The sequence below is a fragment of the Pocillopora damicornis genome, chromosome 2, assembly GCF_964200805.1.
Source record: "Pocillopora damicornis chromosome 2, jaPocDami1.2, whole genome shotgun sequence".
NCBI lineage: Eukaryota > Metazoa > Cnidaria > Anthozoa > Scleractinia > Pocilloporidae > Pocillopora > Pocillopora damicornis.
The window spans coordinates 28,549,476-28,567,146 of NC_142671.1; the positions used below are offsets into that span (position 1 = coordinate 28,549,476).

Below are 17,671 nucleotides of genomic sequence, written 5' to 3' on the forward strand. Positions count from 1 at the left end.
CTTTTCCTGAGAGAATCTTGATGATCACGTTGATCATCCTAGATGCCAAATGCTTTAAGAGCTGACTCCTCACGTGGACTCTATTTCTTCGTAAAGCATCTTAATGTAGTTCCATCTCATATGATTTTCAGTCTGAAGCTTCTGTACAATACCCTTCTGCCTCCCTTTTTTTTCAGTTTCAGTTGCCATGGTTTTACTCAAAAATATTCCGCCGGCTCCCAATGGATTTAGGCCACGCGTATGTTTTATACATTTGTAATAATTTGTTTGATACTGGTGCTGCATTAAAAGATTTATGCATCTCCCATCTATTACTGAACGGGCAAATTAAACACAATAAACAATAAGGTAAAAGTTTAACCTTCTACCTCATTTATTTCACACAATGTAAAAATAGTTTTGAGAAGACAGTAAAAACACGCATGATCGGTCCAAAAGTCAATCACAATGTCGCAACGCAACAGTAACTAGCCGCAGTTGTTAATTAGACGGGCATTTCTATCATACGGTTTTATTTTAGTACAAAGTTTTCTTTTAGTCCCAATGTAGTCTTTGTAGTAACTTTTTATTTATGTTCCCCTCTCTTTATAGCTTTAGTTGCTCGTAATATTTTAACTCTTAATTTGTTATGTGCATTTGAAGATGTTACAGAATTTGCGCATCACTCTAGAAGTAGGCAGAAACACTTGACTACGTCTCTTGTTTCCCCCACACTTCTTTCGTGCTCTAGCCACTTACTGCGTGCTTTAATTTACAACAGAACAGAGCACATTCATGACTTCTTTCTTTGATAAATCTTTCTGGTCACGCCTCTGAACAGTTATTGTTATGAACTCTTAGATACATGCGCATGATAATGTGGATTTCCTCTGATTTTGAAAAAAGGGGTAAAATGCGTACAATGTGACGGAAAAGTATTTCGTTACCGTTATCCCTAATATAACCTTTGTGAAACAAGAAATGTAGTGGGATCCTAGAGGCAGTAAGGGTCACTTATAGAGAGATGACTCTAAGTGGATGTTGGCTCCTCGCATAACTTCTGTTATATTTATTGGTTCTTCATTTTCCTTTTTTCTTTGATTTACAGAAGAAGACTCTTACTCACAGCGTTATTTTTGCAACTTCAGAAGCGTGAATTCCATCAAATACTCTTGGTGGAAGATCCTGTAACTTGTTGTTGGACAGGTCCCTATAATCAACAAGTCAAAACAACAAATCGTATTCTTAGAGATGTAGTGGAAATTGTTGCTTTTTTAGATACACATATGTTTCTATATCTTGAAAGTGCTTATTGTCTTCTTAGATTCAAATCAGTGAATGCGTTTAATTACATTGTTGAGTTTACTTTGTATTGAATTAATGAGCAAACACTTTGAAGTTTTTCTAAGTTTTGGACCGATAGACTTTTACAACGATAGTGGATGGGCGACACTCACTCAAATCCTGAGACACATGCTCAGAACTTTAAATCTTGATGATCACGTTGATAAATGTTTTAGGAGCTGACTCCTCACTTAGACCCTGTTTGTTTGTAAAGCGTCTTTTTGTTGTTCCATCCCATATGATCGTTAGTCTGTAAGCGTCTGTACAATATCTTTCTACCTCCCTTATGAATGTTTTAGGAGCTGACTCCTCACTTGGACCCTGTTTGTTTGTAAAGCGTCTTTTTGTTGTTCCATCCCATATGATCATTAGTCTGTTAGCGTCTGTACAACATCTCTCTACCTTCCTTATAAATGTTTTAGGAGCTGACTCCTCACTTGGACCCTGTTTGTTTGTAAAGCGTCTTTTTGTTGTTCCGTCCCATATGATCGTTAGTCTGTAAGCGTCTGTACAATATCTCTCCACCTCCCTTATGAATGTTTTAGGAGCTGACTCTTCACTTGGACCCTGTTTGTTTGTAAAGCGTCTTTTTGTTGTTCCGTCCCATATGATCGTTAGTCTGTAAGCGTCTGTACAATATCTCTCCACCTCCCTTATGAATGTTTTAGGAGCTGACTCCTCACTTGGACCCTGTTTGTTTGTAAAGCGTCTTTTTGTTGTTCCGTCCCATATGATCGTTAGTCTGTAAGCGTCTGTACAATATCTCTCCACCTCCCTTATGAATGTTTTAGGAGCTGACTCCTCACTTGGACCCTGTTTGTTTGTAAAGCGTCTTTGTTGTAGTTCCGTCCCATATTATCATTAGTCTGTTAGCGTCTGTACAATATCTCTCCACCTCCCTTATGAATGTTTTAGGAGCTGACTCCTCACTTGGACCCTGTTTGTTTGTAAAGCGTCTTTGTTGTAGTTCCGTCCCATATGATCATTAGTCTGTAAGCGTCTGTACAATATCTCTCTACCTCCCTTATGAATGTTTTAGGAGCTGACTCCTCACTTGGACCCTGTTTGTTTGTAAAGCGTCTTTTTGTAGTTCCGTCCCATATGATCATTAGTCTGTTAGCGTCTGTACAACATCTTTCTACCTTCCTTATTTTAAGTTTATGTTGCCATAATTTTACTCAATATTTCACTGGTTCCCAATAGATCGCATGCAACATGAGTGTTTTTTACCGGGGCCAGCCAAAGGCTGGAACCGGTTATAAAATGCTGTCTGTTCCTTTCGTTTTTTCAATGACTCGTTTCCAGGGCCCCGCTTTCTACTGTACTATTCCTTGAGTCTGCGAACAGAAGCTGGCAAGCGTTTCTCAGTATTTTGGTGTTCGGCGGTTTCCACGTGGCCTTTGTCACACTCTGATTCTCCGCTACTTTTGCTTGCTATTTCTCGATCTAGAATGATTTTGTCGCTGCGCTTTCCTTCTTCGTGTATTGAATATTAACAAATCTCCTTTTGTTTCGTTTAACACCACGAAATTTACTAAAACAATGTTGTGTATGTATCCTTAAAGTGTCTACTGTATTCCGAAAACTAGTCACCAGTCTTCTAAAACAGAAAATGAAGTGTAAACAATACAGTTTCCATGGCAACCGATTAAATCGCTTTCAAAAAATTTGAAAATCCACCAAAATTGCCCGTAAATACGGAAAAAACAAAGTGATATTGATTATACTACGTCTAAAGTTTTTAAAAAGGCGGGCACCGTGTGCTATTGGAACAAGTCTTCCGGAATTACAATTTTTTTCTCAAAAGAATATTTGTGATAAAATAGACTTTGATATCGCGCGACAAACTTAGTGATGTAAACAACCCTTATGCATGCTAGTCTAAACGTGGGTTACCAAGGCAAAAGTGGCCCCAGTACAATTCACGAAGTGATTCTCGTTCTTTTAATTTTTCTTTTTTTCTTTTTATAACGTACTTGACACTGGTGTCGCGTGAAAAGCTTTGATGCATCCCTCATATATTACGGGCGATTTTACGACCAAATTATACAAGAAAAACGGTTAAGCAAAAATAAAGCCTTCGACTTGGTTTATTTAACAAAACGCAGCATTAGTTTGAGAAGACAATAAAAACATGCGTGATCGGTCCAAAGGTCAATCACGATGTCGTAACGCAATAGTGACTAACGCGGAAGTGTCACGCAAGAGTGTCAAAAATCAGCTCTAAGCAAAACAACATCTTTGCTGATAGCGCTGGTTTTTAGCTGATTTGCAGCCATTGGCAAAAGGCCTCTCATTCTTCGAATGAAACGCCTCGGCTGTATTCTCTCCATGCCTCACAAGTGGACGCGTGATTCTAAATACTCTTATCGTATAACGAAAATAAAGATATTCGCGCCCCCCGTGCAGATACAAATAGCCTGATTCTCACTGAGTGCGAAGTTGTTCACCCCGCTCTCTTCTCCCCCCGTCAACAGTACCCCGCACGAAATCGTGTTCAGGGCGCTTCTACCCTGTGTGATTGGATAACTCAATTGTGCGAAAATGTATTTATTACAACAATGTAAATTTTCGACACGAGATGTGAACGAATCTCGTTCATGCTCATTGCTTTTCCCTGGTTGTTTAAATGAGAAGTTATTTGAAAACGCCACGTTAAGACAATCGGATGTCTATCGCCGAATGGTAAGGCGGAATTTTCAAGCCTCTCACCAACTCTCACCGTTCTTTGATCATCGACTGATCATCGATCCTTGATCATCGAATCCAACCTTATTGGGAACTTTTACTTTTGATTTTTAATTGGTATTCCATTCCTTACGGCTTGGACTTAATTCTTTAATGTTGTCTGTTGTTATTCTTTTAAGATAAGCTTTTCAGTTTCTCGTAGTTCAGCTACTGTGGTGGTGACTATTTTTACCTTGTTCTTCATGAAAGTTCCTCTCATATAATTTATCAATCTGACTGCTCTTTCCCAGTCGGGGAACCTTAACACACCGTTGATGCGGCTAAACTTTTTCTTGACTGAAGTCGTGTGCACAATAGCCTTAACTTGAAGTTCTCATGCCTGATTATCGAAAATGTCTCCTCCTAAATATAGAATTTTCTCCCCTATAGGAAGCAGGCCCTCTGAGACAATTAGATTTGATTAGTCCCTCGTCATTTCCTCGGCATCTCCCTGGGGCGTGATCGGCTGGATTATTCTTGGTCTTCATGTATCGAGAATGTGAAAGTTATTTCTAAAACTTTTGAGCTTGACTGAAGGGCAGTGTGAGGCTGGAAAGGAAAATGCTCGCCGAAGCACAGATTAAGACTACGAAATTAAATTGTTTTTCTTAACTCTGGAGACACCTGAACCAGAGAATCGAGAAAAGTCTAGTAATTCCAGTGGCAAAGAAGCATGTGTGAACGCTCACCGAAGGCTGCGAAATCAATCTTTTTTTTTTTTATAACTTTGGAGGCAGCTGAACCAGAGAATCGAGAAACGGCTACTAATCACAGTGGCAAAGGAGCATGTGTGTATGCAACATATAGAGACAGATCAGTTTGCGAAGTGGCGTGTAGTCGTGATTGTATCACAGGCTCAATTTGCCTCCGTTTTCTATTTGCTCTGCGCTGTTGTTTAAATCACTCCCTATTTTATCCGGATAATTTCGTTTCCTGTGTATGTCGTGTCCTAAACATTGATGAAGGCACGGAGATGTCGGATGGAGTAGATATGCATCATGTAAGCTATCAGTCAGCGTTGAGTTCGACCCATCATCTGGAAATTTCATCTTCTACAAGAAGGCATGGTGACTTTATTCGTCAGAGATCTTACACTTATTACGACTTTAGCAACAAATAGTTGTACTTTGAAACGTAGACGACGGAACCATCACAACCATTCCAATCTTGCTCAGATTAATTGAGTATCCGATCTTCATCAGACAACAACGGCCATACTAATCTGACTGTGTGCACGCTGAATGCTCGCTCTATTGCCAACAAATCTGCGTTATTACATCTATCAGTGGAATGCTGACTTATTTGTAACTGAAATGAAATCTTGTTATCGGATAACGACCCTGTAATTTGTAATGCGATAGCTTCTCCTGGCTTCAAGGTATTTAGTTTTCCCAAAAGTACTCGTGAAGGTGGGGGTACGCTTCTTCTGTTTATTTATTTATTTTTTCAACAGCTTTATTGGGTATGACTCATATAATTCTAGTACAATAATACAACACACGATAAAAATCGAAAGTATAAGATACACCAAGAATAATTATTGAGAGAGGAAAGCAGACATAATAAGTCGTGGACCCAATAGGCCTGGTGCGAACAGCACCCCATGACCCTTGCGAGGCGACGCCCGTAAGATAAAAAGAGGAAACAAAATCATGAACATTGAGATCGGTAGCACCATTCAGACATTTGAGCAAGAAAACGAGATTAAAAAAATTATAACAAGCTGCTCTTTGGTCGGTTTTTTTCGCAAACTCTAATTTCGTTCAGAGCGTCTTTTGAATGTTCCGAATGGTCTCCATCAAATCTTCGAAAATTCATGCCTTACACTGGCTATAATATATCGTCGACCGTACACTTAGAACCAATCCTGTGACTATTATCAGTTTTATTGAGGAACTTTCAGACTTCTTGATACCCATTATTTTATCTCGTGATCCTCTTTTCTTAACTGGTGATTTCGACATGAGCTTTGATGATCACAATCACACGGCGGCTTGTCATTTCTTCGATTTATTGGAGTTGATATCATTAAATCGACGCGTGTCGGAATCAACACATGAACTGGGCCATGAACATGATAATTAAGCAGAACTCAGACAACTTTATCTGTGGTCAAGTATGGTCATGTATGTATTGTATTATTGGTCAACGTATGCTAGACATCCTATTTTCGGATAATCTGACACTGCTATTCAAACTGAAAACAGCTTAACCACCCTTAAAATTAACCTTCATTCATTTAGGAAGTTGCGATCATTTAATATGGACGCATTTCTTGCTATGAAAAGAATCGAACACTGCGTAAGGGACGCCTGTTCATGGATGTTGAACGATAATATTAAACTGAACAACATTTGCCATGTGACATCGCTTATTATTACTACCGATAAGAAACAGAATGGAGCTTGAAATGGTTCCAACTACTTTTAGGATTCGTTAAATTAGAAAGTTTTGGGCTCCCTCTTAGGGACTGGTCATTATTTATCGCCTGGGGGGGGTCGGAGTATTTTTGTTGTCACATCGGAGCATTTACCTGATCCCCCCGTAGAGTATCTAGTTTTTTAGAGATCCCCCCTTATCGGTAGTGGAAAGTTTCATGTTCCCCCCCCCCTTTTCTCTCATTCGTGAGTAAACAAGCCGGTTTCAAACAGTATCTCCTCGAGCAACAGCAAATGCGTTGGCAGTTAAACACAAAGATAAAAGCCCTTTCCGATAAAGAAAACAACTTGCTTAGAAACGAGAATTGGGGAGTGTGCCAAAACATCACGAAGTTCATGTCAGGCGTGGATGGATGTAAGGGCAGTGGTGATGTCGCGAAGTGTGAGTCCTCCTTGACCACTGTCAATGAGGCCTTTAATTCAGCATCCGATTTGCTCTCATTTATCGACAACAGACGAAAGAACCTTTATACAGAAGAGTATACCTTAAGGTCGTTTGCAAGTGATGAGCTCAAATATTTCCAGGAAGCTCAAGAGCGAGTGAAGGCCATACACCTAGAGCTGCAGAAAGCCTCCAATGCGCTCACGACCACCCTCATGAGCTTGAAGAGAAAGTTCCCATCTCCCATGGGGAACAACGACCAATCCCGAAGAAAAAAAGAAAACAAGAGAAAAGTGTAAAAAATCAAGGAGAAAAGGTTGCATCAGCGAGCAGCAATTCTCCTAGAAAAACTTACCTCAAAAGAGGTAGCTAAAGAGGTTTTCGATTCACTCGAAAAGAATACCTACAAATGTGTCTCAAGTATTAATGCAGGATTCACTGCGAGATTTGTCAAGCGTCTCCACCTGGATCCTCTGCTATGGCTTTTGGAAAGAGGCGTGTTTGAAACAGAGCTGGCACGCAATTTGAAAGTGGTAGTGGCCAGAATGAACGAAGAGAATAGCAGTAATGGTGCTGAAAAAGGGTCAAGTTCGGGCGAGGATTCAGATGAATCTGACGAGGAGACTGTGCAAGAGCCAGTGGAGAGGGCTGCCGAAGATTCTGACACGGAAGCGGAACAAGATACAGCCTCACCAAAATAAACACTTTTTTATTTGTTGTTTTCATTCGGCCGCGTATTAAAATAATGAAAGTTTATGATTTTAGATTACGATTCTCTATAAAACAAACTGAAACGTTATGAAACAATTTTGAGCAATTGTAAGTATTCCATTCTCAAAATCTTGATTACCTTTCTAATTTAGATCGTGCCTGAATAAAAACGTGTATGTTAGACTACGAAAGTGATTCTTTTTTACAAAATGGAGGGTCTGTAAAAGGGTTTGGGTTTTGTGTCTGGGCTAGAATAGAGTTTATATAATACAAAATACAACTGAACGTGGTCTTGAATATATGGTTGGGGGTTTAGAGTCCCAGCGGCAAATCCTACCAAAGTATTTACAAATGCAATCACCCGGGGTCCCGGCGCGACCTAAAATTCCTTTTTTTTTGGTCTGATCCCCCCCATTATGCTTGTCAATTACGGCTGATCCCCCCTAAAGGTCTTCAAAAAACCATGTGATCCCCCCCTAAATACTCCGACCCCCCCCAGGCGATAAATAATGACCGGTCCCTTACCTAATTATGATCTCAGAATTTCCCTTTACTTCATACCAGTTTTCAGTCCGAAGCTAGCCCATAGGTGAACAATTTTTATTGTTCTGTTTAAATTCTTGAATGCACTTCCTCTGAACATAGGGGGGTGCAAATACAATCGAAATCGCACAATGGGCATTTTTCATAGCTTTAGTTGATTGTAATATTTTAACTCTTAAATTGTGATGCGCATTTGCAAATGTGATGGAATTTGCGCATCTAGATTCATCATCATTACTATTATTATTGTGATAAGAATACATGAAAGTCATGTATTTGTACTGCGGAAAATACATTTTAAGCAAATGAAGATCATCGCAGTATATACTCAACTTAAGCAGTTGAGAAATAAGGCCTGAAAAAAATTCAGGCCTGAACGGGAATCGAACCCATGACCTCTGCGAATACCGGTGCAGCGCTCTAACCAACTGAGCTATCAAGCCAACTGGGAGCTGGTCAATTGTGAGTTCGTTATATACCCGTAGATGAAGAAGGTGTGATAAGAATACATGAAAGTCATGTATTTGTACTGCGGAAAATACATTTTAAGCAAATGAAGATCATCGCAGTATATACTCAACTTAAGCAGTTGAGAAATAAGGCCTGAAAAAAATTCAGGCCTGAACGGGAATCGAACCCATGACCTCTGCGAATACCGGTGCAGCGCTCTAACCAACTGAGCTATCAAGCCAACTGGGAGCTGGTCAATTGTGAGTTCGTTATATACCCGTAGATGAAGAAGGTGTGATAAGAATACATGAAAGTCATGTATTTGTACTGCGGAAAATACATTTTAAGCAAATGAAGATCATCGCAGTATATACTGCGATGATCTTCATTTGCTTAAAATGTATTTTCCGCAGTACAAATACATGACTTTCATGTATTCTTATCACACCTTCTTCATCTACGGGTATATAAAGAACTCACAATTGACCAGCTCCCAGTTGGCTTGATAGCTCAGTTGGTTAGAGCGCTGCACCGGTATTCGCAGAGGTCATGGGTTCGATTCCCGTTCAGGCCTGAATTTTTTTCAGGCCTTATTTCTCAACTGCTTAAGTTGAGTATATACTGCGATGATCTTCATTTGCTTAAAAAACTATTATTATTATCACTATTATTATTATTAATCTTAAATGGAGTGGTGAACGGACGTGCCATGGCTTGCTCCGCTATTTTTAAAAACCATTTTATCATTTTTATCTCTTTTAACCGTTTAACCCTCAATACGTATCCATTAGAACATTTATTAGACAATTGCAACTCGTCGGTACAAATTTGGATGGAAAGTTAAACAAGCAAACGAAACCAAAAACCGTATAAACAACATCGATGATAGTGAGTTAGTTGTAAAGAGGAACATTGCAAGATATGTCGAGGAAACAGGGCAAATTGAAATGGACAGAGCGTATGAATAGTGATCTTCTGGAATGCAAGAGAAAAATGAAGGATCCGATATCGTCTGTAGACCCTCCACGAAACGCTACCGGGAGGAAGAAGGGTTATATCGAAGTAATGGTGGATTTATAAGAAGAAAAGGGTTACGGATACTTGGCGCTAAAAAGCCAGAATTTACGGGATCAAGCCTCGAGATTGGATAAAATAGAGCAAGAGCAGAACTATATACGAAATACTAGCACTTTATTCGAGAGTGGGAACAGGTTAGAAATTGAGTCGGATGATAAAGAAGAGAAGGCGCCCGAGGAAAATAATATTCAAGCTGACTTGCGAAACATTCAAAACAATAGCCCACAGCAGCAGTTTGAAAATGCTAATTCCGTTATCTCGGATTTTCATCAGCCAGTAACAACCGAGAGTGGTCGAGTACCTTCTCCCACGGGATTTCCTAGTACAATAGTCACAGATCAAAACAAAATCAAACCAAATCTGCCCGATTATGAGTTGTTTCCTTCCTAAATAAAGAACAAAACATGGAGTAATATTAGCCACACGAGCTAATGCATTATTGTCAATGGTGTTTACGACGAAATCCTCCACTACAGTAGAAATATATTCAATGTACCATCTGGCCGTGCAGGGAAGAGTTTTATCGAAGAATTAACTTTCTGGATTAAGCAGTTCAATGCAGATTCTAATTTGAACTCAGTTGCCTTGAAAGCATTCATGGTGCTCCCAACTTTGATCCTGCAAAAACCGTCCGCTACTTCTAAAAGCAAGGAACACAGCGCAGCAATAGAGCGTCGATTAACTCTCTGGAAACAAGGGATCTTTATTTGCTGCTTAAAGAAGTGAGGTTTATACAGGGGAAATTTGTGAACTCTAAGAAAGCTAGGACGGTCGAGGACGTATCCAAAGTTTTTTCAAAATTGGTTCTGCAAGGAAAATTAGCAGCTGCAATGAAACTCCTAGATAACAAGAGCTCGTCTGGCCTGCTCGACCTATCACCCAGAGGCGGCTGATATTGCAGAGGAGAGTTTGTTGCACGGTCCAGTTGATTATATTCCACCAAACGTGTATGATTATAGACGAAGAAATAATTTACAGCTCAGCAAGCAAAACCAAGGGCTCAGCATGGCCATTGTGAATGGACTCGGAGTTTTATAGGAGAATACTGTGCTCTAAGAACTTTAAGACTGAGGGTAAAATCCTAAGAGAAGAGATAGCTGTGTTCACCACAGGCGGCCCAAGCTCCAGCTGTGAGATGATCATCTTGCGCAATAACAGTCATGGCGGAATTATAAGAGTTTGTATGGGAATATTTACGACCGCTCTAAGGAATTAAAAAGTACGTCAAATTCTCAAAAAAAAAATACCTCACCTTACTTCCACAGCGTATCGCTTGATATCTAACCGCTTACTTTGATGAAAAGAACGCATTTTAGCGAGTTGCCCATTTCGAGATTTTCAACGTTCTTAGGAAAAGCCCAAGGCTGAACACTCCATTTCCGAACGCCCGATCTGAGAAGCGAAAAATTCCAGCGCAAAATGACCGGGCAGCCACAAATCCAATGCAGAATCCAAGCACACATACTGTAGTTTCATTTCAATTCCCTAAAAACTCAATCTTCTCCGTGCAACCGACGCTAAGCCACAGTTTGTATAAAAAATTTCCAGTTGAAAGGTTTCTAACAGCCCGCGTCCACATCAACCTTGACACACGACCATTGAAAACCAGCTAGGTAACCTTGCCTCCCTTTTAAACTGAGTCTCGCCGGGGACCCCACGGTAACTTGGCATGAAGAAATTTTCCCGCTCGACAAGAACCCTGGAATTAGACTAATCGGCGTTGGAGAGGTCCTGAGGCGAATAATGGGAAAAATGGTCAGCGGTTTCTTAAAGGAGGAAATAAAAGAAGCGGCAGGTCCCCTTCAAGTTTGTGCTGGTCATAATGAAGGAGCGGAGGCTGCGATACATGCAATGAGCTAAGTGTTTGAAGAAGAAGGAACATTTAGGATTCTGTTGATCGATGTAAGTAACGCCTTTAAGCAAATAAACAGGTCAGAGGCTTCGCACAGTATCCAGGTCAAGTGCAAAAAAATGGCGCTCTATGTAATAAACACCTATAGAGTCCCATCTAGACTGCTTATCGGCGGTGGAGGTGAAACACTTTCACAAGAAGGCACTACGGAAGGGGATCCCCTAGCGATGCCATAGTACTCAGTCAATAAATCTATAATGATTCAGAATCTGAGGGCGCACTACCCGATAGTTAAACAGGTAATGCTTGCAGACGACTCTGCTGAAGGAGGGAGAATCGCGCAGTTGTACGATTGGCACAAGGAATTGATTGAAGAGGGAGAAAAGTTTGGGTATCTCTTGAACGGGTCAAAGAGCTAGCTGATTGTTAAGTCTGAGGCACTTGCAGATGAAGCAAAAAGGGTGTTTGGAGATGAAGTCAATATAACAACTGAAGGTCAGCGCCATCTAGGAGCAGTCATTCCGTCGCAAGAATACAAAGATCAATATTGTGAGGAGAAAATTCGCATATGGAAAGAGGAAATCGAACGGCTCTACGAAATTGAAAAGAGTCAACCACACACAGCGTACAATGCCTTCACAAAAGGGTACAAGTTAAAGTTCACCAACTTCATGCGCACTATAGATTCGTTTGAGGATTATGTCGATCCAATCCAGGAGGCGATTGACGACCTACTTCTTCCAACTTTTTTCGGTCAATCAGAGCCTCTCCCTAACGAGGTGCGTCTACCTCAGATCAGGGCTTAGCCCTTAATAAGCAGGAGTTCAGAGACTCGTTACGCTTACGGTATAATATGCCTCTAGTCGATCTACCAAGTCTATGTGTGTGTGGGGATAAATTTACTGTAGGCCATGCCCTCTCATGTAAAAAGGGGGGCTTTGTAGCGCAGAGACATGATGGTGACCGTGATTTATTAACGTCATTCATCAATAAGGTCTGCAACAATGTGAAAATTGAACCACGCCTTCAATCTCTCGACAACGGCTACATTTGAGAAGGGCCGTCACAAGCTCTGAGGCAGGATTAGACATCAAGGCGGGAGGTTTCTGGTCAAGAGGAGCTACGGCATTTTTTGATGAAAGAGTTACGCACGTTAACTCCAAGTGTTACTAGAACAAGACAGCATGTGAAGTATTCAAGGAGCAAGAGGACGAGAAGAAACGCAAGTACAAGCAGCGGGTGCTAGATGTAGAGATGGGTTCATTCACACCTTTAGTGTTTGGAACCAATGGCGGAATGGGAAATAAGTGTCAGCGTTTCCTAAAGCATCTTGCAGATAAGATAGCTCAGAAGGACACCGAGCCGTATAACACCGTTATCCCATGGCTCAGGAAACAAATCACTTCGAACTTCTTAGATCGGTACACGCATGCGTAAGAGGATCACGAACACCTTTTCACAGCAAGATAGAACACTTCTTAGACTGCAAAATAAACGTCGCCACTGCGGCCATCTAAATTTTTTTTTTGGAAGGGGGGGGGGGCAATTTTCAAACTAAATGCTTTTGTATTATACATGATTTTGAATTCTTATGAAATTTCGTATGTTAATTTTATAAATTGTATCTTGTAAATAATCTTGAATTGTAAATAAAGTTATACTGTTATTATCATTATCATTATTATTATTATTATCATTATTATTATCTTTATCATTATTATTATTATAATCATTATTTTTATTATAATCATTATTATTATTATAATCATTATTATTATTATAATCATTAGATATTCCAGGAGTAAGTGTTGCCTCGCTCAAAGGAGGAGCAATACTTCGAGACACAATCCCTTCCCTCTATCTTCCTATCGAGTAGTGGTACGAGGCAAAGACGATTATTGACGTTTTTCTTGATATGATGTCAAATCCGCTTGACTGATTAAATTGTGTTACACATGCTACCGAGCACCCTAGGGTGTCTTTTTAATTCGGGAAGGAACGTCAGTTTGGGTAAAAAAACTTACATATCATTGAATCCAGTGCGACGGTACCACAGCTCAAATAATCAATGCAACTAAAGAAGTTTCTTGTGTTTACAATCAAGCCGTAGTTTCGCAGTACAGGAAAGGGGTTTAGAGGGCCGGAGCAGGAGAAACTTCCACACCGTAAACAATCCACAAAGAAGAAAATATTTTCGCTATCTATTTCTGTTTAGAGAACCAAGCCAAAATAAAAGACGGGAAAATACTCAAAAGATACCCTTCAAACATGCTGATGAACGAACTAGAGTTGAGCTGTCGATGTAACAGTGGCTGACACTGTAAAAAGACGGTTTCTTGCTTTGTTTCAAATTCTATGTATCACAACAACTGATTCGGACAGTTTTCCATTTTTAAAATTTCGATAAAAAGCTCCACCACAGACACATTTTGTCAATTTGAATCGTTCGTACGCGGTATTTCGCAAAAACTTTCTATCAGTTTAAAAGAAACCTTGATACAACGTGCTGATTGATTCACGTATTTTGGGAAAAAAAAAAGTGTTCGAAGCGACCGAAAATAGGTCACAATGGCTCTTTCTCCAAAACAACCTCGTGTTAAAGAATCATGTTGAGTCAGTCCATAGTAATCTATATGAACGATAATCCAGATTAAAAGGAATGTCTGCAAGGTGCATGAAAGGGTATATAATTAAAAAACTCTTGATACCATTAAAAAATATGCAACTATTTTTTAACATTATCGGATATATCTTCATTAGCCTCTCTGAAATATAACCTGGTTTTATTATTATTTCATTATCCTAAGGCCGAATAGCATTGTTTATTTGTATTCAGGAACCCTTGGGCTCCGTGATTTTTTTTTATAAAACGGTAACAGTATGGCGGAAAAACTATTTCGTTAGCGTTAGCTGTAGTACAATCTTTGTGAAACTTGAGGTTTTATGTGATCTTATTAAGCAGTTATTGGGTGTTTGGCTGCATGGTTAACCAAATTCAATTTCAATTTATTGATTTCTGACTTTTTTGCTTCGCTTTTCATTAACGTTGATTTACAGTATAGGAGTCTTACTTACAGCGTCAATATCCCCCGGTAGGAAACCTTAATGCCAGCGAACACTCCAGACGGTAAATCCTGTAACTGGTTGTTGGACAAGTTCCTGGAATAAATAAGTCATTTCAACGAAGTGTGAACTCTGGTTTCTGCAACATGTGTGTTTTCTGACATCTTGAAAGATGTTTGTATTTACCTCACATGAGTGGATAATTAGATCAAGTTACTCTATCCTTAGATCTTCATGCAAAATAATATTGTTCGATTAATCTGCTAACATTTCACACCATCTGCATGGTTTTCTGAGCAGTGGTACAAATTCTAAAAGATGGCGAACATTTTGGTTAGATTAATTGCTTGTCGATAACTTAAACTCGCAAATTGAAAGAAATGGAGGATTCATTTTAAATCCCCTGTTGTTATATTCTTTTAACCCGTTGGTGATAAGTCCGAATAGTTTATTGAAACGCCAAGTGACCAGAGAGGGAATCTTTCATTCGAAACGATCAGAAGTAACGTTGATATCAGCACATAAATGTAATGTGAAATTCTTTCAGAACTCTCAGCATAGATTTATTAACACACTAAATATTAACTGAATTTTCATTTGAGCCACGAGCACTAATTTTCTACTGAGTGACATCCATTCACGAATAACAGTTGTACCGGGCGTTTTAAGCGCCGGTTGTCGTTATATGGTCCTGAGCGGTATTGTAGAGACTAAATGACTGTAAATAGATGAAAATCATGTATGTAAACTGCGAATATATAAATGAATATAGAAGCAATCCTCGCGTCAATGAACACTGCTTAAGCATTAGCGAAAATAAGGTACAAATTCCGTACAAGCCTGAATTTCTTTCAGGCCTTATTTTCACTAGCCACTGCTTAAGTGGTGTTCATTACTGCGAGGAAATCCGTACTCATTTCTTTATCTGCAGTTCACTTATATGACTTTCATATATTTACAGCCATTTATTCATCAATTCACGGGTTTATTTGGAAGCAACATTATGATCGGCTCCTAATTGGCTTGTTAGCTCAGTTGGTAGAGCCCTGCACCGGTATCGTAGAGGTCATGGGTTCAAATCCCGTACAGGGATACAGCGTTTCATGCCTCATTTTCACTACTGCTTAAGATTGAGATGTTCATTACTGCGAGGATCGCTTCCATACTCATTGAATAGACTGTTTTCATAGCATTATGAGCGGTTTTGTGACAACTAACGTCAAGCATTCATCAGAGGTGTCATAGCGGTGGTATTCAAAAGCTCACCAGCGATGTCTTTAAGCGGTTGCCTTTGACTGTTTCTCAAACTGTTTTCCAGCGGTGGTCTTTAGGCCTTCATCACCGCTGTTAAAGCGCTTGCATTAAACCGTTCCTGAGCGATTTAGTAGCCGTAACCTCCCGGTGGTCTTGCAGCGAATGCGCTTCTGAGCCGTTTTTTTGTGGCTAATGCCTTCTACAGGAGGCGAAGCCAGATAAGTTGTCGAGATTAGCGAGTGAGTGAGTGAAACGATAGAATTCTGATTAGTGTTTTTTCGGTGTTTTCATTCCGACATTCGCATTCGATACACAGTTGAATTCTCTCCTTTTGTGATTTGTAGCTTATAGCCACTAGCATTTTATATTTACAGACTTTACAGTTCTAACCTTGACACTACGGAAGACAGCAAAAGACGATAAACATATCACAATCATTTCCGGATTGCGCGCGATTCAAAACAAAGTTTTCCCTGTAGAAATAGATGTGATCGGCACATAATAATACAGAGGAAAAATTTTCATTCGAAGAGAGAGCGTTTACCGTTTAAATCAACAAATTATGTGAGACCGAAGTTATAATAATCTTTTGGTGGCTTCCTGTGACACTACAAAAGACGATAAACATCTCAAAATAGTTTCTCAGTGCCATCCATCGAAGTATAATTGAAATCAAAACTTTTTCTTGCAAAAATATCTCAGTAGCTGTGATCTGAACATCATGGAAGCTTTGCGCAATTTTTTTCTTCAAAAAAGGAGAGCATTTTTCTGTTTGAATCAACGAATCATGTCCAAAGAGCCGCTAAATTTGCGAAGCGAGGAAGCTGCGAAATACGTACCCTGAGTTATTCAACAGAATGATGGAACGGTAGATCACCGGAATGGCGAAGCATTTTAATACGCGGAGTGACGGAATATTTTCAACTCGCTGGTCGTATATTCGAAACTTAAACTGACCAACCAACGAACGGCTTCCTCGGAGTTTCCGTCCTGACCGCTTAAAGTACTACCGCTTATTGTTCGTTTTTCTCGACGATCATTCAATCGCATGGTCGAAAATGCACCTGTAGGTGACCACTTCAGGCGTTATCGTCTCTGTGCAACAAATTTTGCCTAAGTTTAGGATCCTTGGGTATTTACGCGACCCAAGAGATTGGAAGACATAAGCAACGTGGTATGGGGAGAGAAGAAAAGCGTCGCGCTGTTTTCAAAGTCTATGATGTTAATATCACTTTCTTTATCGTCTACTTTAACTTGTTCATTTTATGACTGAATATTTCCGAAAAAAGAGAAATAAACATATGGACACAGCTCTTAAGCAGCAGAGGTAGTTTTATGGCTGGTACGGGAGCAAAAAAAGTTGTAATCTCTTGTACGGAAGACAAAAGCGCAAAAAGTGGGGTTTTCAAAAAGACAAGGAACGAGTCGTAAAATTTTTTGGCTCGCTCAGTTTTTGAATTTCGAATGTTGATAATGTTAAAGAGGGTTTCTTATATAGCTTTCGCAACGTCAGTGCATGAAAGCGTCATTTTAAAAAGGACGCGAAATAGATTGAAACATCATTTTGGGTCAATCGGAAACGGTGCGGAAGTTTTTGTCTATGAAATGCCGTTTATGAAGTTGTAAACAAAAACATGCAACTAGAGCGCGAATGTTTGTGAGTGTGATTGTTTACGAAGCCGTTTTAGGCTCAAAGAAGTCTCAGAAGGAATTTCATGGGCAGTAAGAGAGATAATTGTACAAATAAGGTGTGATCGTAAAGATGCACAATGGGTAAAAAACGTCGATGAAGTCGCAGACAGAGTTTATCGAGTGGCGCATGCGTAAACAGTTTAAAAGAGCGCGATTACA

At 39.7% G+C, this 17,671-nt stretch overlaps 1 pseudogene; it reads left to right on the plus strand.

The window, feature by feature from the left end:
- The first annotated feature begins 5,023 nt into the window (after positions 1-5,023).
- LOC149050681 (uncharacterized) lies at positions 5,024-13,020 on the plus strand (annotated as a pseudogene).
- Positions 13,021-17,671: the final 4,651 nt, after the last annotated feature.